Below are 6,491 nucleotides of genomic sequence, written 5' to 3'. Positions count from 1 at the left end.
GACTCCATAAAATTCAGCATTTAGCGGTGAAAAGTCATATGCAAAACCATATAACTTTTTGGCTGAGTTAAGGTGAAATCCTTGAAAGCTGCAGCGAAAATATATACGGACATGTGACAAACACAAATTATAGGTTTTACTCTATTAATTTAACAGTTATTTAAGTGAGAAAGAAGTGCCAAAGATGACAATTGAAAATTATAGTAACACTAATATATCTTATTAATTATAAATAATTGTTGATATTTAATAATTTCTTTAAAAGTTAATAGCATTTTATATGCATAATTTAATTTTTTAAAATCTAATAAAAATATCAAATATATAAAAAATTTTAATCAAAGAGGCACTACTCTAATAATTAATAATTTCTCTTATTTTTTACGATTTATGTATCTCTTTATATAATTTTTTTATTAGAATATATTGATAACATATAAATAATAAAATATAAAATAAAATTAATATGGAAAAAATATGTAATTGTCTAAACGTATAGAGTGATATTATTAACCATTTCTGGTAGTGCTTTTTATTAGAGTATAATTTATATAATTAAGAGTATTTAAAGAAATATTTCAATTTAAATAATAAATAAATTTTATTTAAATTATATATATAATTATTTATATTTATTTTTTATAAGTATTAATGGTTTGAATTTCTTTTTTTTATAATTATTGTAAAGAGTAAAAAAATAAAAATATTAATTAATAAATGTATGAAAATTTGTAATATATTTATTTAATTTAAAATAATAATAAAATTTACCTCTCAAAATATGAAATATCAAATTAAGTTTTTATTTTATATTTGAAAAATAAAAAATTTAGTAAAATTTTATTTTATGAAATAATATTTTTTAAATAAAAGTTTAATATATATAAAAAGCATATTAGACATGCTATTACATATATGAAACATTTTCTAAAAAACATGTATTCTATAAATTGATAGTCTCTACTAATTGATAAATTATTATACTGTTGATCAAATTTATTTAGAAAGGTATTATGTAGTGTGACCCCTCTCTCTTAGCTGTCAGTAGCTAGCCATAATAGGGAAAAGGTGTATTTCTGCCTCTAAAGTTTGGTGTGGGGAATGGATTAGCCTTTAAATTATTTTTAGGCACAAATAACCTTTTAATTGTTAAAAACTTGTAGTTTAAGTTCTTCTATTAACAAAAAGGTATTTTCTATGACTTTGTTAAGATAAAGTTATTTTATTTTATTTTAAATACCGTTCATTTTTAATTTGTCTAAATTTGATCTATTAAATTTTATAAATAAAAATTACTGGCCATATGTTGAACTTTCTATATCTTATTTTTACTATACTTAAGGTTACTAATTGTGAAAAAATAAATATTAAAAAAATTATTACTTTTGTAAAATTTAATGTTTTATAAAAAAGTTGAGAAATATACAAAAATTACTAAATATTTTTGCAATCGCAAAATATATTGCTAAATTACGAAAAATGACAATTCTCTTCATATTTTTCACAAATTATACTAATTTTTCATAAATTTTATTAGTTGCAGAAAAATGAATGATATTATGAAGAAATGATTTATGAAATTTAATAATTTATAAAAAAACTGACAAACTTATAAAAAATACTAAATTTTTATGTAATCGCAAAATATATTATTAAATTACGAAAAATGATAATCCTCTTTATAAATTTTAAATTATACTAATTTTCATAAGTATTTATACTTCTAAAAAAATTATGATATTATGAAAAAATGATTACTTTTGCAAATCAATCCGAAGAAAATTATGCAAAAGGTTTACAGAATTATTATGAAGCTATGCGGCTTGAAATTGATCCTTATGATCGAAGTTATATACTCTATAATATAAGCCTTATTCACATAAGTAATGAAGAACTTATAATGTATAATGTTAATTTTAAAATTAATTTAAATTCTATAGTTTTTTACTTTTTTTATGGCAAATATCAACAATATTTCTATTCCATCTTCAAATATAAATATTATCAAATAGGAATATTATCGCAAGCTTTTTCTTTTTAATTGTAAAAAGACCGACAAACTTATAAAAAATATCAATTTTTTTATAAGCGCAAAGTATATTGCTAAACTATAAAAATAACAATTCTTTTCATATTTTTTCATAAATTACACTAATTTTTCATAGGTGAAACTAGCTGCGGAGGAATAAATGATATTATAGAGAAAAAAAATGATAACTTTTATAAAATTTAATAATTTATAAAAACATTCATAAATTTACAAAAAATACTAATTTTTTTATAATCACGAAATTTATTATTAAATTATAAAAATAACAATTATCTTCGTATTTCTTATAAATTAAATTAATTTTTCATACAGTTTTAAAAGGTGTATGGAACTTTAAAACCAATTACATATTACTAATTTTTTTTAAAAAGAGTATATAAATAAAAATCAGTTGGCATCATTTTATTGGTAAGTTAAATCAAAGTCTGATTAGAAAAGTAACACCACTAAATCCTGCTCACATGGCAATTTTATTTATCAAAATAAAAAGATAAACCAATATAATTGATGTGTCGATAAACAATTGGATAACAATGTCCATTAATACACTAAAACATAACATAAATAATTTCATTACAAAGAAAATAAAAATAATGTGCACTAATACATAAAGAAATAATATTCATTAAAATAAAAAAAGTTATAATTACTATTTTTTACCAACCATCCACCATCACCGGCGCCACTCCTACTACCACTACCACCCACCACTACCATCGCCGACAACAGAATAAACCCGCATAAACCAATACAAGACATGTTCTTGTTTTTGTTGATAGGTTTTCCTTGTGAAATTCCACCGCAGTTTAAACTAGATCTGTTTTCTACTTTTATTTGCACCAGAAAAGGGGAAATCTTGCAATTTTCTTCTACTGGTGTGGAATCTAATGGCGTCTTGTGTCTGATGATCACAAGCAATTTTGGCTATTTGTGCTGTAAATTTTCACAGAAACATCACAACTTTTCTTAATAATTTTTAAACTTATGATAGTTGATTTGTATACCCTTCTGCGCACTCTGTGTCTTTGAAGGCTTGCTTCCCTATGAAGAATGATGTTTGTATGTTAAATAAAAGTAGTGGGCCAATCTCCATTGGTGACTAACTAATTCTTAAGAATGTACTTTTTTGCTTATGAGATTTATGTTTCCAATGATAACGTGTTTGATATTGGCCTACTGGTTTCATGGGTTTCCGAATTCAATAGAAATATATATATATTCTTTTTCTTTTATGTACTGAAAATCCCATCTCCATTAAGATAACACGATCATTTCCGATTGAAATGATAAAAATTTAAGCAGCACAGTTTATAATGATTTGTGAATTTTAGATGGGATGGGGAAAGAAAGAAAGAAGAAGAAGAAGAAGAAGAAGATGAAACAGGGAGGATAAGGAGAAGAGAGAAGGGGTCTTTGTTTTTCTAATATTAAAATATTTTTAATTAATTAAAAATAATAAATAATGAATATATCATTTTAGCGGACTCATTTTAGCCACATCAATTTTGAAGTAACGGTATTAATTACTCTGTTATGTTGAGGGGTTTAAACAGTTTAAGAAGTTATTTATACCTTTTAATAGCAGAAAAATGCACCTTTTTCCCGCCATATTTAACTTTCGAGTGAATTGAAATATTCGGCGTGAGCATTTGAGCATCCCTTTATCATGATTTAATACTCAAATCGCCCAACTTTATCATTATGCCATATAATTTTGTCATGAGCATCCCTTGATCCTGTAGAGATCTTTATTACAGCCTCTACCTCTACTAGCAAGAATAAAGCTTGGAGATCATTTAATTTCCACGATTTGGAACTTTGATCAATAGATTGACTTATAAATAACCTGGGATTCTTTAGGTTGCTTAGACAAGACTTTGAAACCTGGCAAACTAGATACCCAAGCATCATTCCAGATTCTAACTGATTCCCCATGAGCTATATTCCACCTTTCACCAAACCCTTCTACCTTGAGGATGTTGGGACTCTTATCCCAGCATTTCAAAAGCCTCCATCAAGAAAGTATAAGCCCTTCAAGATATAACCATGCATAGAGTTGGGATTACTCAGAACCCAACATGTTTGTTTCGTTATAGACCAATTACGTCAAATAAATAGTAGATAATGAGCCAAAAATTGAGTTTAAAAAATGAAATGAGCTTGAAAAGAGTGTTTAATGAGCTAAAACATTGAAAAGAGTTTTGAAAATTGAGTAAAAGATTAAATAACCATAAGCTAAGAGATATGATATTTGAAAGCTAAACGAGTTTTAAAAGCATTAAATGTAAATATCAAAAGCAATAATGAAAAATTTAAGAATTTGATTGCATAAAAGTAAATGCTTATATGAAAATGAATGTTTGTTTGAGCATTAAAAATTAAAAGTCTGATAATTGTTGTAAAAATAAATGCTAAAAATTGATAAAAGGTGTTGATTGATTGATTGGGTTTTTCTCTCTATGGAGTCTTTCTCTACTTACAAAGCTTCCATGGCTTGGTGACACTCTTTGAAACTCTTCAACTAGTTTACACCACTTCCACTCTCTGTTCTTAATTTGGTCGATTCCTCAATTTTCTTACAACAGCAAATGATCCAGAAGCTTCTTTCACTTCTTCCTATACCACTTTCGCATCCTTAAATTCTTAATAATTACATGTCAATAATTATTATTAATGACTATTCAAATAATTCCTCCCCATGAGTCAAGAAATAAATATGAATCAACAAAATCATGGACTAAAATCTTATGAATTTATAGAATTTAGACTAACATTAAATTGGCTTTTTGAGTTAGGCCTGCCTAAGTTATTGGTATTAGGGTAGTGTTAAATTTGGGTTTAAATACCAATAAAACAATATTAAATAGGTGAAGCCGTGAAGGTCCATTAACCCCACACCTTCCCTGAAGTTAGAAACAGTTGTGATCTTCCATTTCTCCCAGCATAGTCTTAGTAATTGATAGAGTTTAATGGTGAGAAATAATTCTATTTGTAAATCTCGACAGTAATTTACTAGTAAATTTTCATAAGTATCTTTTGGAAGGAATTGTCTAAGCTTATAAGAACCAGACTAACTGCTGTGTGTGACATATATATTAGTAAGTGGACAGATGTAGGAGCATAGCGACGAACCATGATGTTTTCTTTATTTTTCTTTATTTACAGTTATTTCTCAACACTAACTACAGTGCAGCCTGTCACTGTCAAAGTGATGGCCGGAAATAGACTTTTTTTTCTTTTTCTTGTACTATCGTGTTATTTTAATTAGCTTGAATCCAGAAATAGAGACTGAATACGTGTTTGGAAAATTACCTGAGGTGCATGTCTTTTTCTGATTTTGACCCTCCATCACTGCCTCCATCTTATGAAATTCTTCCCACAGCTAGAGTAGATATTTGGCTTAATCAACAGCAGCATATGGTTCGACAGACATAACAGAATGTAGCAGAATGCTAATGCTCGCAGGACTGATAGACAGTTTTAGTTTGGTGATTTGGTCTATCTCAAATTACAACCTTACAGGCTTCGAGGAACAACCTGAAGTTACCAGCCAAGTCTACCTGGTCCATTTCCAATGATTGAGAAGATTGGTGAAGTGGCTTGCAGCTTTCTGCTAATTCTGCTATACATCCTGCGATTCATGCTTCTTTGCTTAAGAAGACACTTGAGGTTAATGTCACGGCTCGGCCCACTTTGCCTACTCTTGGACCTGGTGGTCAATTCAAAATTGCACCTGAGCTCATATTTGCAGCACCATTGGATTTTTAAGACAGGACCAGAACTTTAACAAGTTCTGGTTGAATGGATCAATCTGTATCCAACTGATGCAACTTGGAAAGATGTACATTGTTTACAATCTCAGTTTTCAGACTTGGTCTTTGAGGACAAGGATATTCTTAGTGGGTAAGGTAATGTTGTGATCAAGAAGAGTGATAGTCAGCAATCTGAAATCAGCAATAGTAAGCCAATGTGAAGACAGTCAGTTTTCAACTAGAATTACTGAGATGGCAAGCTTATGTGTCTTAAATTTGTTGTATTAAGTCATATATTAGATTTAAACAGTGGTTGCTAGTTGAGTTTTGCTCTGCTGTAATAAGTTGTGAGTTTATTCTTTTTACAAGTTCTTTAACTTGAGAAATAATTAGTTGAATAAGGTAGGAAATGGAAACATGAGTGCATGCGACCACATTGAATATTTTCAGTTGCCAATCTCAGTGAACTTGAATTACTAGAGTTGTATAATATTATATTAGAACTCATTCCCTTTCTTCCCTTCCTCCAACTTTCAGGAATTGTCACAATCTTTCTGTTCGTATATTGAAAATGGCTCATCAGAGAAGAATGCCAGCATTGTCATTTGACATTAGCTATTTTCCTATCCCAGATTCATTTTTTACAGCCTTTAGAATATGAAGCATAATAAGAACAGGTTTTTCACCCT

At 27.9% G+C, this 6,491-nt stretch overlaps 1 non-coding gene across 1 annotated transcript; it reads left to right on the top strand.

The window, feature by feature from the left end:
• Positions 1-3,086: 3,086 nt before the first annotated feature.
• Positions 3,087-3,169, top strand: LOC112536911. The gene has a single exon (XR_003080825.1). It is a non-coding gene; the product is annotated as a small nucleolar RNA R21 (small nucleolar RNA).
• The last annotated feature ends 3,322 nt before the right edge of the window (positions 3,170-6,491 follow it).

This window comes from Ricinus communis, chromosome 3 (genome assembly GCF_019578655.1).
Source record: "Ricinus communis isolate WT05 ecotype wild-type chromosome 3, ASM1957865v1, whole genome shotgun sequence".
NCBI classification, from domain to species: domain Eukaryota; kingdom Viridiplantae; phylum Streptophyta; class Magnoliopsida; order Malpighiales; family Euphorbiaceae; genus Ricinus; species Ricinus communis.
This window is presented reverse-complemented; position numbering and strand designations above follow the sequence as displayed.